Genomic DNA, 15,891 nt, shown 5'->3' with positions numbered 1-15,891 from the left:
CGCCTCCCAGAAGCCTCCACTTGTCAGAGGACACGGGCAGCCAGCTCTCACCCCCACCCCCAGGGCTACCAGAGACAGCAGCTGAGGTAGACTAAAAGCTTCAGGGCCAGGGTGGGGGAAGGAAGAAAAAAACCCAGAAAAGTTACGATGAGGGCATGGTGCCCGCCTGTTTCTTTTTATTTCTCTGCACAGAAGAATGATGAATCATGACAACTTTTTAGAATGATAAGAACTTCAGATAAAGAAGGCCCTTTACAATTCTGCTAATCTGAATTAGACAAGACAGATTTCAAATGAAATTGGCTTAACAAGAGAAGGATGAAAAAGAATTAACCCTCACCAAGCACTGTGTAGGCACTTACTACCCTTGCCTTATTTCTCAGTCAAAACCTTTCAAGGGTTCAAGGTGGCAGAGAGGAAGGGACAGGCCCAAGTGTGAAAAGGGCTCCATGCAGACTTTGACGATGGACGGCCAGGTGACAAGGGACGCAGGGGGCCTCTGGGACAGAGAGTAGCCCCTGGCCGACCAGCAAGGAAAAGGAAAAGGGAGCCTCAGACCTATAGCTGTAAGGAACTGGCTTCTGCCAGTAACCTGAATGCACGTGGACGTGGCTTCTTACTGAAGCTTCCAGGTAAGAGGCCAGCCTTGCTAACACCTTGACTTTCTCGGCCCGGTGACCCCAAGCAGGAAAGCTAGCTGAGCCCGCCTGAACACAGCCATCCAGTCTTCCTCCTAAACAACTGTGAGCTAATAAATTGGGGATGCTTGTGGTTATTTGCTCTGCGGCAACAGAAAACTAATACAGAGAGTGAATATCTGAATCAAGGCCTGACTTCAAAGCTTGTGCTCTTTCTCCTCATCAAGGAGGAAGGAACCCCCTCCGGCACTGATTGCTTTGAGCCAGATGTGATACCAAGCTTGGAGCAGACACACAGAAGGATGGGACAGATGTCTGGCCTCAAATGGCTCGCAGGTGACCGACATAAAAACAAGTCACTACAATAGCCTAGCATAGAGAAAGCTCAAAGAGCTACCGAACGGGGTGGGGGGAAGGGAGCTCGGAGCTCTTCCCCTTTCCCTTTCCCTTCTTCTTCTTTGGCCCCTTTCTACAGTTTCCAGATTTTCTATGTATCAGGGAAGGCCAGACATCCCACATCAAATGATTCATATAAAACCCGCAGCTCTTGAGAACCTAAGATGATTATCACTGATTTTGGCAAGCTGTGTAATTTTCTTTTGAAAGAGTAATGGTTATTGGGGCACCCGGGTGGCTCAATCGGTTAAGTGTCCAACTCTTGATTTCGGCTCAGGTCTCATGGCTCATGAACTGTGAGATCAAACCCCGGGTCAGGCTCTGCGCTGACAGCACAGAGCCTGCTTGGGATTCTCGCTCTCTCTAAATAAATAAATAAACTTAAATAAACTTAAATAAGTAAATAAATAAATAAATAAAAGAGTAAGGTTATTGTCAATTCATGCTGCTGTAAATCTTAGACTTAGGTGTCAAAACTGAATCTGATGGGGGCGCCTGGGTGGCTCAGTCGGGTGAGTGACCAACTTCAGCTCAGGTCATGATCTCATGGTCTGTGAGTTCGAACCCCGTGTCGGGCTCTGTGCTGACAGCTCAGAGCCTGGAGCCTGCTTCGGATTCTGTCTCCCTCTCTCTCTGCCCCTCCCCTACTCATACTCTGTCTCTCTGTGTCTCAGAAATAAACATTAAAAAACTTTTTTTTTTTTTAAAAACGGACTCTGACGAAGGTACAGTCTGTGAGTCGTTACAGCAATGGTTTGGGGGCTTTGTAATGATGGTGGTGGGGGCCACAGCTGAGGCCTGGGGTCTGGCCATATCCTCCCCATCCCCACCGTTGTGTCTTGTCTGCATATTCTTCAATCTCCACGGTTGTGGACAAGACTTTGACAGCTGTTTAGAATGATTCACATCAAAATTTAGAAAAACAGACATACACGAAAAAGCACCAAACCGCTCGTCATCGGCTGGGCAAACCCTTGCTTGTCAGAAATCCTTCCAGATGATAAAACTAGAGCCTCACAGGAAACCGCTGATAAGAACAGCACAGACAGCAGGCTGGGGAGATAAAGGGCCCCCGGAGAAGCAGCTTTTGTTCAATCGTGTCTCCCTCCTCCGGCCTCAGGGACACTCTTCAACAAAATGCAGTTTTGACCTCTCTTCCCCTCATTTTACCGCGAAAAGCAATTTGGCAATATTGTCAAGAACGAATCAAAGTGACGTGGACATTTACACAACCGCACAAAACAACGCAAGGTCTTTCCCTGGAGCGTCCTCAGTTCTCACGAAACGTGCATCTTCCCAAGGCTGTGATGACTCAGCAGTTCTCAAGTGGGATTCCTAAACAGGCCTAGAAACCCAATCCCAGATCTAACTGTCCCGCAAATGAGGATTTCCTTCATTTCTTTCTTTCTTTCTACTCCTCTCCTCCCCCCACACACCAAGTTTCCAGCTCCCAAACACAGTAAGTGCATTTATTATTACGGACCATCTACCAGTACGATGCGCCCAGTGCTTTGTGTAGGATCTCCAGTCTGGACAAATCAGCGAGGGTCATGCTGTCAAGTGCACCTTCCCTCAGAGCCTCAGAGACCATTAATGAGTGGCCGGCCAGAACTGAAACCTACATGGCTGGATCCCAGGGCTCCCTCAACTCTTCCCTGCTGTCATTCCCGAACCTGGCAAAGCCTTGGGATGCCACGACTACCTCGACGGGGTGGGGGTGGGATTAATAATTTTTTTTTAAGTAAATTAAAGGAATTAATTTCTACCTGTTTTCTGAAAAGCAAACTACACGGTGAAATGGAAACTCTTTGTTTTCTATCAAGTGAAGTAACCCCCTAGAAAAGAGAAAAGAATATGTTCAAATCCATTCCCTTAAGAACAAAAAAAAAAAAAAAAAAAAAATGGGTGGGGGTACTGGGATAGAAGGGTCCGTCCAGGATCGCACTTAAATTGGAGCTGCCCCTGCCTCTCCCAGTGATGAGGGGGCATAAGGCAGGCTGAGGGCCAGATACAAGCTAGCACAGACCCCCTCCAAGGTGGGATGTGTGAGATACTCCTCAGGTACTGCTGGCTGCCCAAGGGCGAATGAAAGGAGACAAACGGTTAACTGATAGAGACTACAGTCATGTGGGCCAGGAGTCTCCATCAGTGTGCAAATATCTTAGTAAATTACAAGAAAAAGGCGACCTTATCAGTAGCCTTATCTCCAGAAACCCGTAGACTCAGTTTCCTGGAGCCCCAACATCCCCCTTCCATGGTGATGCGGGGAACACAGGCGAGAAGGAAATAGCAGGTAAAATTAAATTTCCTAACCTGCTGCCCATTGACAAACACTTGAGGCAAATACAGGGTAGAACATTTCTCCAGGAACACCCTGACCGTCCTAACGTTAATGTCTTACTACAGGGAAAACAACCTTAGCTAGACAACAGCAAGGCCTCAGGCATCTTAGGAGTCCTTTTTAGTGTACCCAAGTCCCTCTGGAGATCTCCCTTTTGATGTTACTTTCCCCAACTTCATACTATATAAGGAGCCACTCTTTACAACCCCAGAGCAGCTCCTTCCTGCCCACGGGTCCTGTCCCTGTGCTTTATTTAATAAAATCACCTTTTTGCACCAAAGAGGTCTTCAAAAAATTCTTTCTTGGCCGTTGGCTCTGGACCCCATGAAGCCCCCACCACCCCAAAACTTCATCACCAGGACAAGCATGGCTTTCCAGAGGTGTGAACTATGTACATCCTTCCACGAAATGAGAATGCCAGCATGCATCAGCGTCATTTCTGACCACTCCTTCCATTCCCCCTAATGATGAGGGAGCGTGGGGCAAGCTGAGGGCAAAATACAGGCTGGCGTGCACGCACACACGCACACACACTCCAGGTGGAATGTTCCTTGGACACTCCTGGCTACCCAAGAACAAAGCAAAGGGGTTTCAGTGCTTGCCACGGTAATGTGGGCAACTAAGGCAAATGAAAATTAAATTCCCCTACTGCCTACAGCCCACTGACAAGTCCTTGAAAATGGTAACCACCCTCTACGAGCTCAGCTGCCTCGATGATGACACTTTGCTGGGGGCCAAAGGGAAATTGAGTTTAACATTATCCCAACTTCGAGGATCCTGTAAGTCTGCTTCCTTTATCTCAACTGCCCCAAGATCTATGCTGGCAATCATGCTCCCAGCTTACTGGCCCCAATATCCATCTGAAGGATCTCATGACTGAGGCTTTATTAAACTGTGATAAATGGTGTTTCCCTAGCAACAGCTAGCCCCTCAGGGTCCTAGAAACCTTGCTTCCCAAATTCCTTGGAGACTTACTCTATCCCCGACCCCTTCCCAACCTGAAGGTATATAATGAGGACCCCAGCGCAACTCTTTTTGCCCATGGGTCCAGTCCCCGTGCTTTAATAAAGTCAGCTTTTTGCACCAAGACATCTTCGAGAATTCTTTCTTGGCCATCAGCTCCGGACCACCCCATCATCACCCCAAAACTTCACCTAACCCCTCCTCCCTGCAGGGCTGGATCACTGGAGAGAGGGACCACCCCGCTCTACCTAAAAGCTGCTGTTAACGAAGCGAGCCACCAGTCAGCAAATCACCTGGCAGAGTAAGGGTCTCAAATACACAAGCCTCAGGGCCAGGCCTTGGGAAGAAATGAGACCAGTGGGGCTGTGGCCCTTTTGATCTATCTTTTAACGGAGACAGAAGTAGTAGAAACACTTCTCTCCTTTACTGGACAACAAGAAATCCAACAGCAGCAAGGAAACCTACCTTCTGCTTTCACTCAGTGCAGGGGTGTGAGGGGAGGCTAGGGGAGGGTTGCCAGATCTTATTCTGAAGAAATCTGGAGTTTTTTCTTTTTTTATTTAAAAAAAAATTTTTTTTTAACATGTATTTATTTTTGAGAAACAGAGACAGAATGTGAGTTGGGGAGGGACAGAGAGAGAGGGAGACACAGAATCCCAAGCAGGCTCCAGGCTCTGAGCTGTCAGCAAAGAGTGTGATGCGGGGCTCAAACCCACAAACCATGAGATCATGACCTGAGCCGAAGTCAAACGCTCAACCGACTGAGTCACCCAGGCGCCCCTAGAGTTTTACTTTATTTTTACGTGGTGGCAATTTTTACGTAATACAAGCCTGTGCAGACCAAACAATCACATCCAGGAGTTACACGTGCCTCCAGACCCCAGCAAGGAGGCCCTGTGCAAAGAACCTGATGCCTTCCAAAGTTCTGATCAGCAAGTTCTAAAGCTTTATTTCTGTAGCAAGTGAGGAGGGAGGGAGGCAGCCCAGCAGCAAATGCCCTTAGCTAGGTAGCCCAGGGCGGGGGGGGGGGGGGGGGGGGCGGGTGGGGAGGGCAGGCCTTCTTTGTGAGGCATCCACCCCAGCTCTGGGACCCCACCACGAAAACAAAGTACCCCGGTCTTTCAACACCTACAAATGATTTCAGACCTGAAGTTCATTCAGTCAAGATGGGAAAGTGCACAAAGCAAGCGGGCCGGAACCAGGGGAACCAGTTATACAAAGAGGACGCATCCGCCCAACTCTCAGCTGGACTTCCAGTTAGACAAGTCAGGCCAGGGGAGCCTAGGTGCAGGCCCTGGGAGTGACCCTAAGCAACTGGCACCCCCAAACCTCACCCACGGGTGTGATGTGTCCACCCACAGTGACAGGCACAGCCAAGTGTGTTAGGAAGTTATTCCGGAACGTGTACAACTTCTCTGGATTATCTCTACACTGAAAGTGAATTAGGGAATCAGGTTCACCACTGCTGCAACTGAACTTCTACACCTGCCGACAACCCGGTGGGCAAAGCTGCTTGGAAACCCCTCAGGTGTGAGAGGCCCCAAGGTCCCAGGAGGGCCTCCCACCTGCCTGGAGGCCAGAAGCCATACCCTAGAGTCGGGGTGAGGGCAGAGAATCTGTCTGCTGCGGGGAGAATTCTTGCCCACCTCACCCCAGCTTCTGTCTAGGAAGAAAATATGGAACAGGAGGGGCGCCTGGCTGGCTCAGTTGGAAGAGCAGGTGACTCTTGATCTTGGGGTCCTGAGTTCGAGCCCCACATTGGGTATAGAGATTACCAAAAATAAATAAACAAACTTAAAAAAAAAAAAAAAAAAAAAAAGGTGGGGGGATATGAACTAGAAACTGAGAAGGGAAGACACGGCCGCCCAGGCATTGCCGGGGATGCAAAGCCTTGTCTCCGGCAAGCCTCCGGTGAGCACGTGAGCACAGAAGTGGGGCAGCAAGGACACGGGTCAGAGAAAGAGCTCCAGAGAACACTGGCTTCCTGCCTCTCACTGTTCCCTCAAGTCACAGTTTATGTTCTCCAGTAGGTGACGTGAAGTTATTCTTTCTGGTAACAATTAGAGAGGAGGGTTGGCTGAATGCTGAGGTCGCTCCCAGTCTACGGTAATTAAGCTGCTGGTTCTGTTCTCTAGAGCGGCAGGCAGGGCCGGGCTAGGCGGAACACAGCTGTCCCCTCCCCTCAGCAGCTGACAGCAGCTAGTGTCAGAGGCCAGGCTGAGTATCAGATGGTATCCTGGGACTTACCAGCAGCCACGGGGCTGCCTGGGGTCTATACTTAGAAGCCTGTGCCGGCCGACACGGAGAGCCATCCACACTCGCCGCGGTCAGTCAGGACTAGAAATGCCAGGGGCTTCGATGCCTGTTTGTGGGCCACGTACAGAAGCTGGGGCAGCTCAAGGCAGAATTCCAGTGAAGTCCTGGATTAAAGGAAGCCCGAGAAGCAAACCCACACTTTGTGTTTCTATTTAGCTTTCTGGGCCAAGAGCACAGGAGGGGTCAGTAAAGGCAGTGACTACCTCATCGGTGGGGCTAGCTCTCCAGGTCCATTTGCAGAACCCGGATTTCTGGTGTGGGGGCACAGGGACATCCCCCAGCTTCCCGGAAAGGGCCAGGATCCTTCACTGCAGACGCTTCCCTGGGACTGGTCACACCGGAGGGGCCAGGGGTAGACCCCCAGAGCCCTGTGCATGGTGATTCAGACCCCTGTACACCCCTCTGAGGCCAGCGGGGCAGGCCGGGGAAAGAGAGGGAGAAGAGCAAGGCAGTTTCTATGGCAGTCCAGGCTAGGAGCCCACGTGCCTCCAGTTGGGAAGGGAAGACCTGCCCCCGTGTTTCTCTCTGCCTTCTGCCCACGGCTGGGGCTCAGGGAGAGGGACAGTGAGGCTTGGGTAGCAATAGTTGGAAATTCTGGGAGGCATAGGCGGAGCCGAGGCAGTGAGGGCCTGGGTCAGGCAGCGAGGGCCTGGGTCAGGCAGCCTTCTGGGGTTTCCATGGAGATCAACAGTCGGCTTTGTCCAGGGGGCACTGGCTTTGACAATGGACCGGTTCTGGGCCCAGCCTCCTCCTATCCCGGGGCTGGGAAATGAGAAATAGCAGCTCCTGGGAGAAGTCAGACACTTCCTGGAAGGCTTCTCTCTACCACTCCCCAGCTGGACTAGCATCGTGAAAGAAGGACCAGACTTGGTCAGTGGAATCCCGTGACCCTGGACCAGTCCCTATCCCTCTCTTGGGGTTTGGTTTCATCACTTATAAGATGGGTGGGTTTGGCTGGATTAGACCAGTGGCTCTCAACCTTGGCTGCACCCTAGAATTACCTGGGGGGGGGGGGGGCTTTTAAAAGGGATCCTGATGCCCCTGCCCCACCTCACTTGGGGTAGGGATGGTGAGAGAAGACAGGCTACAGGGCCTTAAGTCTGGCCAAAGTAGCCCAGGGAAGAAAGTGTCTGAGAATGCCCAGTTCAGAAGGCAGGTCTGGCGGCCAGGGCAGGAAGGGCAGGGCTGTGCCCTGGGGTTGACCCCTGCCTATCTTCTCATGAGCCCCACACTCCTTCAACTCAATCCCAGCCTAGCCCAAGCCCACAGGTGTCCCATGAGAGGTCTGTGCCTGCCTCCCTCCCTCCCACCAAGGCAGGGTGGGGGCACACAGAGTGGGGGACCAGGCTGGAATCTCCAGGGAGTGGCTGTCTCTGGCCTATGCATTGGTATGTCTGGGCTTGAAAGCCTCAGAATGATGGTGCAGTGACGGCGTAAAGTGTGGACGTAGAGGAATACAGGTCAAAGGAGAAGCACTGAGGAGCAGGTCAAGAACCAAGGCAAGTGATGAGCATTTATTATGCATCTCCTGGGTGCCAGATGAACTACAGAGGTCAGTGCTGCAATCCTCCCAACATCCTGAGATGGGTGATAAGGCTTAGAGAGGGTAGGTGAATTGCTCAAGACCACACAGCCGGATTGGTAAGGCCGAGGCGTGGCCATCTCTACCTGTGCCCAGCCAGCTGGCCCTGCCTGCGCTGGTGCCCGCCTATTCGCTGTAGAAAGTGAGCTCTTTTGCCCAGGGCAGGGTTTACTTGGCATCACAGGTCACATCTGGTTTTCCTGGCTCCATGCACGGCCCTTCCCCTGGGCCCAGCTGGGTGCAGCTCTGGCTTCGGGGATAAAAGCACACAGGAGGCCTCCCAGGGTCTTCTCCCCACATGCCCTTTCAAGGCCTTACCTTCCCCTGGTGCCCTCTGGATGCTTTCTAACTCCGCCTAGGACCAGATGTCCAAGCCTCCACCATCACCCCAGGGCAGTGGGTGGGGTCAGAGTGGGACAGGGGGAGGGTTTGCCAGCAGCTGAAGAGCTACGCGAACCCTCAGGTGACAGGCTTGACTTCTGGGGAACTGGCAAACAGGAAAGTCCCTCCCCTGCACAAGTAGGGCAGGATGGGGGGGGGGGGGCGGGGTACAGAGCTTCCTCGGAGCTGCAGGCCCTCCCTGGTTGACAGAGCAGGTGACAGGAGGACAGGCAGGGTGGCAGTGGGTGGGGATGCAAGCCAGGCCAACGGCTGGGTGAGGAGAGGCTACTGAGTAAGGGTGGGTGTGTGATGTGCCCTCCCCACAGGGGCACCTCTGAGAGGGGAAGGGGGTGCTGGAACTGCGGAGCGGAGTCTGGTTTGAAATGTATCTCCTCATGGAAAACCCCAGCTCTCCCAGGGGCAAAGGCACTGACAGAAACCGACAGGGGCTCCGGAAGCGGCCATGCTGCGGCCATCTTTACTGCTTGTTGGTGCCCCTTCAATCTTCCCTGTCCAAACACACCATTAAAAAAAAGAGGATTCACAAAGGGGCGCCTGGGTGGCTCAGTTGGTTAAATGGCCAACTTCGGCTCAGGTTATGACCTCACAGTCTTGTGGGCTCGAGCCCCGCGCTGGGCTCTGTGGTGACAGCTCAGAGCCTGGAGCTCCTTTGGATTCTGTCTCCCTCTCTCGCTGCCCCTCCCCCACTCACGCTCTGTCTCCATCTCTCTAAAAAATGAATAAACATTGAAGAAGAAAAAAAAAAGGATTCAGACAAGTCTACTAGCCTCCTGCTTCTGTCTCCTCTGTATCTGCAGGGCGGGAGCAGAGTTCAGCCAGCACAGAGAGAGGCCCACGGCACCAGAGTGCCCCCAGACTGGCACCAGGGCCTTAGGACACAGCAGCTTTGCTTAGGGCCTCAGCACATGTCTGGCCCCAGGCTTGGAATCTAGTGGGCCCCAACTTGGGGCCCCCAGCCGAATCACAGACCCCTCTACCAGAGGGGCACGTGCGAGTGTTCAGTTACGCAGCCTGTCCTTTGGGGTTGTCTGTCTGTCTGTCTGGTGGCGGGGGGGGGGGGGGGGGGGGGGGATGCGCGGGGCCACAGGAAGGGAGCCCAGGCTGGAGACCTGAAAACCAGGTTAAACAGGGGCCGCATTGTTTCCAAGCTATCCAACCAGGAGACTAAGATCTGTCAGGAGATCCTGGAGGTAAGCAGAACCTTCTCTGTAGTTTTCCAGAAACCCTGTAAACAACTCCTGCCCCACAGCAACAAAGGGCCTCAAAGTATGGGAGCCCAATGGAGCCCAATTGGGTGTCTCAGACTCAAGCCAAGGAGGCCATCACTGGTGCTACCAAGGTCTGAGGGCACGAAAGGAGCTAATGGAGATTCGTGAGGTTAAGAAGAAGAGGATAAATCCTTCTTCTGCCAAAGTCAAAGAGCAGAGTTCAGAAGGGACTTCAGAGAGAATCTACTCCAACTCTCATTTTAGGGAGGAAAAAACGGAGGACCACAGAGGGGAGGGGACCTGCTTGGGTCACCCTGAACAACAGCCCAAGACCAGGACCCAGATTTCCAGACACCCCTGCCAGTGTGTATCACCAGGCTGTGCTGGGCCCCTAGGAGGGCTCACAGTTTTTCATTATGGGCATTCCTTACCCCGATGTAAAGTTTCATGCCTGCCAGCTTTTCTGAGCTGCTCTAAGAGGTGAGCCAAGGGTAAGAGCAACCCTGAGGTCTGCCCTGAGAATCACCTCCAAGGGCGCTAGCCTGAGGAATGCCAAGCCACGTGCTTGCCTCACAGGCCCAGGGCCCTACGGAATCCAGAGGGCTGGCAAGCCCCTTCCGTCTTGGTGGCTTAAAAGACAGCAGGTGTGCAGGAACTCTCAGCTCCATGTTCTTGCCCACCCCTCCCCACACCCACTGACGACTGTGCACACTTTTCTTCTTTTGGAAAAGAAGAAGCAGGGGCTCCTGGGGGGGGCGGGGTGCTCAGTTGGTTACGCATCCAATCCTGGATTTCGGCTTAGGTCATGATCTCGAGTTTGTGAGTTTGAGCCCCGCATCGGGCTCCACACTGACAGCGTGGAGCCTGCTTGGGGTTCTCTGTCTCTCCCTCTCTCTACCCCTCCCCTGCTTGATCTCTAAGTAAATAAATAAACTTAAAAAAAAAAAAAAGAAGCAGCAGCAGAAGCAAATCCCATTATCAGCAGCTGCACCCCAACACCCAGGTCCTGAGATGCAGCCTAAGACTGCCCAGGGCCAAGGCACGCTGATTCTTCCTCAGCTTCTCTCCATGCTTCCTCTTTCCACAACCAGTTGCACCCAGTCTAGTCATAAACGTAACAGCTACTGGTACTGCTACTGCTCGTGAAGGGGCCTGGGCACAGCTGCTTGGTAGCTAAGGAGAGCGAGGCTCAGAGAGGTTAAGTCACTCACTTAGGCCACAGCAAGTGAGCGCCGGAACCTGGACGGGACCCCGGTCTGTGTAACCCCAAAGCCAGCACTCACAGCCTCTCCACCCTTTGGCCTTGCTGGCCTGGGTGACCAGAGGCACTGACAGGCAGGGCTGGGGCTGCCTGGACAACTTCAGTTTCTTAAGCCCCCTGCAGAAAGAGCAGCCTCAAAACAAGCACGTATCCTGTTCAAACCAAAAGCACGAACAAGCCAAAAAATCATTCATTCTCTAGGAGGATGGGGAAGATCTATTTCAGTAAGATCCTGATGGTTCCCCAGCCACTTTCCCTCAAGCAAGTCAGGGAATAAAACAGTGAAATGGAAATCACAACCTAGAACTCTGCAGACGCGTTCTATAGGCAGGAGGCATCGCAAGGACTTGGAGCCCAGCCAAACGTCCCCATTCTGAGGACTTGCGGGAGGGCCACCTGATCCCAGACCCCAACGCCTACCTTGCAACCCTCCAGCCTCGGCTGGTCCAGGCTTTGTGCTTCTCGCAAGACCACGGGTGGTGGGGTCCCTGTGCCCCTGGCAACCTTGGCCAGCACCCAGCTCCACAGGCAATGCATGGTGAGGGGCCCAAGCCCAGGGTCCCCGGCAGCCCCAGCCCCTGGTACGGTGTCTCCGAGAAGGACAAGAAAGGGAGAGGAGTTTCTGTTTTCATGACCGTAGTGAACAGTCACTGCAGCCAAAAATAGTTTGTGCCTGGGAGTCGGGGAGTCAGCACATACCTCCCAGAGCAGGTGCTGGTCGTGAGACACACAGGCTCCGGCGGGCCTCAGGGCAGGGGCCTAGGGACGCAGGCACCCAGGATACTCAGGATATCAGGCCACAGACAGAGAAGTTTTACCCACCTCGCTGCTCACCTCCAGAAAGTTTGACCTGAGTCAACAGGAGCATGATCATCTCCCTCTTCTCGGTGAATCATCTGGGGAACCCCCACCCCCACACGAATTCCAATTACCCCCCCCCAACCTTCCTGGAGCTCTCACACATTTGTGGCTGGGTGGTTTGGACAACCACAGGAAGAGTCCAATGAACTACAGCGGATGCCCTAGATGGCACACAGGACAACCATTAAAAATGTAGCTCAGCTGTCAAAGCTCTTAGAACGATACCCTGACAACCGTGAACTTTACGTACATTTAAAAAAAAAAAAATGTAAAAGAAGTTAAGGGGCTGGCTATCAGTGGCTGGCAGAGCTGTGGAGGGATTTTGTTTTCTTTTTTGAGCTACTTTTTTATTTTCAAATTTTTCTGTGATGAACATTTGTAATTCGATTTGGAAACCGTTACTTTGAAATGCAATTCTGAAAAAGGAAGAATGTTCAGGCCTCACAGAGTTCGGAACACATACGTGGTTCTATCTCTGGGAATTTTTTTTTTTTTCAACTGTTTATTTATTTATTTTTGAGAGTGCAAGTGGGGGTGGGGTGAGAGACAGAGACAGAGACAGAGACAGAGAGAGAGAGAGAGAGAGAGAGAATGAATCCCAAACAGGCTCAGCAATGTCAGTGCAGAGCTTGATGAGGGGCTTGAACCCATGACTGAGCCACCCAGGTATGCTTATCTCTGCAAATTTAAGGTAGGTGTGTGTGTGTGTGTGTGTGTGTGTGTGTGTGTGTGTGTGTATGTATGTGTATGTGTATTTTGTGACTCCTGCTTTGAAACCAGATATCCTGGATATGAATCCTGGCCATACCATGTACCATCTGGGTGACCTCAGGTAAGTGACACTGTCAGTTTCTCTAGCTCTATTATACGTTGGGGATAAAAGCATTGCCTCCGGCTATAGACTAAATATTCGTGCCCCACCCCCCCCACAACCCCCATCAAACCTAATCCCCAGTGCGATGGTTTTAGGACATGGGGCCTCTGGGATGTGTTTAGATTAAAAGGGTGGAGCCCTCATGATGGGATTAGTGGCCTTTACAAAAAAGACCCCAGAGAGCTGCCCGGCCCCTTCCACCATGTGAAGACATTGCAGAGACAGCCATCTATGAACCAGGAAGTGGTTTCTCACCAGACACTGACTCTGCCGGGTCCTTGATCTTGGACTTCCCAGCCTCCAGAACCATGAAAGAGAAATTCTGTTGTTTATAAGTCACCCACTCCATGCTGTTTTTGTCACTGCGGCCCAAATGCCTTAAGATATCATCTCATAAGGTTACTGGGAGGACTGAATGAGACACTCCATGTAAAGCTCACAGCTCAATCCCAGACATACTGGGAATACTCACTGAAGAATTCTAGCACAGGGGCATGCATAGAGCAAGTGACTCTTGGTCTTGGGGTTGTGGGTTCAAGCCCCATGTTGGATGAAGAGATTACTTAAAAATTAAAAAAAAATTTAAAAAAATGCTTGGGGCACCTGGGTGGCTTAGTCAGTTAAGCATCCGACTCTTGATTTTGGCTCAGGTCCTGATCTCACGGTTAGGAGATGGAGCCCCAGTGTGGGGCTGTGTGCTGGGCATGGGAGCCTGCTTGGGATTCTTTCTCCCTGTGCCCATGCTGCTCATGTGTGCGGTCTTTCTTTTTTTTTTTTTTTAATTTTTTTTTTTAACGTTTCATTTATTTTTGAGACAGAGAGAGACAGAGCATGAACGGGGGAGGGGCAGAGAGAGAGGGAGACACAGAATCGGAAGCAGGCTCCAGGCTCTGAGCCGTCAGCCCAGAGCCCGATGCGGGGCTCGAACTCACGGACCGCGAGATCGTGACCTGAGCTGAAGTCGGACGCTCAACCGACTGAGCCACCCAGGTGCCCCTGTGTGTGGTCTTTCTATAGGAAAGAAAGGAAAGAAAGAAAAGAAAGAAAAGAAAGAAAGAAAAGACGGAAGGAAGGAAGGAAGGAAGGAAGGAAGGAAGGAAGGAAGGAAGGAAGGAAGGAAGGAAGGAAAGAAAAGAAAAAGAAAGAGAGAGAAAGAAAGAAAGAGAGAGAGAAAGAAAGAGAGAAAGGGAGAAAGGGAGAAAGGAAGAAAAGAAAAAGAATTATAGCATAAATTCATGAATAAGCTACATTAAAAAAAGAAAAAAAAAAAAGGAAAGCCAACGAACAAAGAAGGCTGACTGGAAGGAAGTGCACCAAGATGTTTAAAGCATTTCCGTGGAGTAGTACAATTAAGGGGTACACCATCCACAAAGGGTATTATTGTTTTCATTTCCATGCTTTTCACATTTTAAAAATGTACATCCAGGTAAATTACCGGATATTAAGGGGAAAAAAACCTAAAAAGCCGAGAAGCAATGAGTAGCTCTGTGAAGGATTACAGATAACTTATTTCTTTGGCTTTTCTATATGTTCCATCCAAAGTAAATATGCATCACTTCCATAGTGAACAAAATGAGAAATGTTATTAAAAAGCAAAACCTAGGGGCTAGGCTCACCGATTATATTCTAGAAATGTGATTTCTGCTGGCCCCCGCCAGGGTCTAGGCCTTATGCACCATCTCTGAGCCCGAGGCCTTCGGTCTCCCACAGAGACACAGGAGAGTTCTGCTCACTGGTGGAAATGGGGCACAGTGGTCACCCCTGAGACCCTCAGGGGAGAGCCAGATGACCCAGCCCCATGGAGAGCTCCCAGTGAGGGTGGAGACGGCGGGGAGGGGACTACGGTAGTGGCAGTAGCAACCGCTCTTGCCGTCTGCGGAGTGACAGCGTTTATTCACGCCTCTTCTGTCAGCAGGGCTAACTTTCCTCCAGGAATCCATTTCCCGAGTGCACGTGGCCCTGACCCTTCAGACCCCTAGACTCTCCGGCTCGCTGCTAAAGGGCTGAGCCCGTGACCCAGCGCAGACCAACAGGAGTGTTTGGTCTTCCCGGCCCTGTGACTGCTTTTGGCATAACACGTGACCAAAGTCAGGCCATTAGGGGCCTTCCCTGGGATTTTCCAGCTACGGCTCTGGGGGAAGGAGCACTCCTTCTATACAGGCAAGCGCTACGACTATGCTGGCAGAAAGAGGCCTAGCTGCTTTGATGGTGCCCTTGATGGCCTGCCCTGTGGAGTGGGCCTGGCTGAGAACTATACCCTAACAGCATCATCTGAGTGCATCCAGACCATCCTGGACTTCTATCACTTAGGCTGACAAAAGTCTTTATGCCTGTCGGTACTGGAACTTGCCATGGAAAAGTTCTAACCAGTAGGAGGAGAATATAACAGCTTGTACTCATAAGCACTTACTATGTGCCCTGGTACCACGGGATTCATCTACTTTCCCCTCCCCTTCATCCATCTCATCAACAGACAGCTACTGGATGCCAACTGTGTGCCAGGGACTCTCTTCTGCGCTAAGAATACAACAGCAAACAAAATATGCCATCTTTCTCTTTAGGGAGCTTGCATTTTAACAGGAAACACAGAATAAAAAAACAATTAGGAAAATCACTAAAATATGTAATTGAAATTGGTGAGTAAACGCTAAAAAGGAAAGAGCATGCTGAAGTGAAGTGGCAGATATAGGAGGCATCTAATTTTAGACAGGGTGGCCTCTCTGAAGAGTGGACTTCTGAAGTTGCTAGCCCTAAAAGTATAGAAATTTCCAGGCAGAGGAAACAGAACATACAAAGGTCCTGGCCATGACAGGAAACCGGACGTGTTCTAACACAAGGTGAAGAGTGAGGAGGGGCGGGAGAAGGCGTGTGGAAGGAGGAGGCAGATGCCAAATATTTCAGAGCCTTGAAGGTAATGGTGAAGGGGCTCGGGTTCTATGCTGAGTGCAAGCCATTAAATGAAGGGCTGTATTCAGAAAAGAAAGACGATCAGAAAAGAAAGATATTTAAGAAAAATCACTCTTGGCTTATGAAAAATGAAATGAAGGAG

The 15,891-nt window shown here is 51.2% G+C and overlaps 1 protein-coding gene across 3 annotated transcripts in view; it reads right to left on the bottom strand.

The window, feature by feature from the left end:
- KSR1 (kinase suppressor of ras 1) overlaps positions 1 to 15,891 on the bottom strand; it is a 163,871-nt gene that overhangs the window by 48,341 nt on the left and 99,639 nt on the right. The gene's annotated exons all lie outside the window — the stretch shown is intronic.

Source organism: Neofelis nebulosa, chromosome 16 (genome assembly GCF_028018385.1).
Source record: "Neofelis nebulosa isolate mNeoNeb1 chromosome 16, mNeoNeb1.pri, whole genome shotgun sequence".
In the NCBI taxonomy this organism is placed as follows: Eukaryota; Metazoa; Chordata; class Mammalia; order Carnivora; family Felidae; genus Neofelis; species Neofelis nebulosa.
This window is presented reverse-complemented; position numbering and strand designations above follow the sequence as displayed.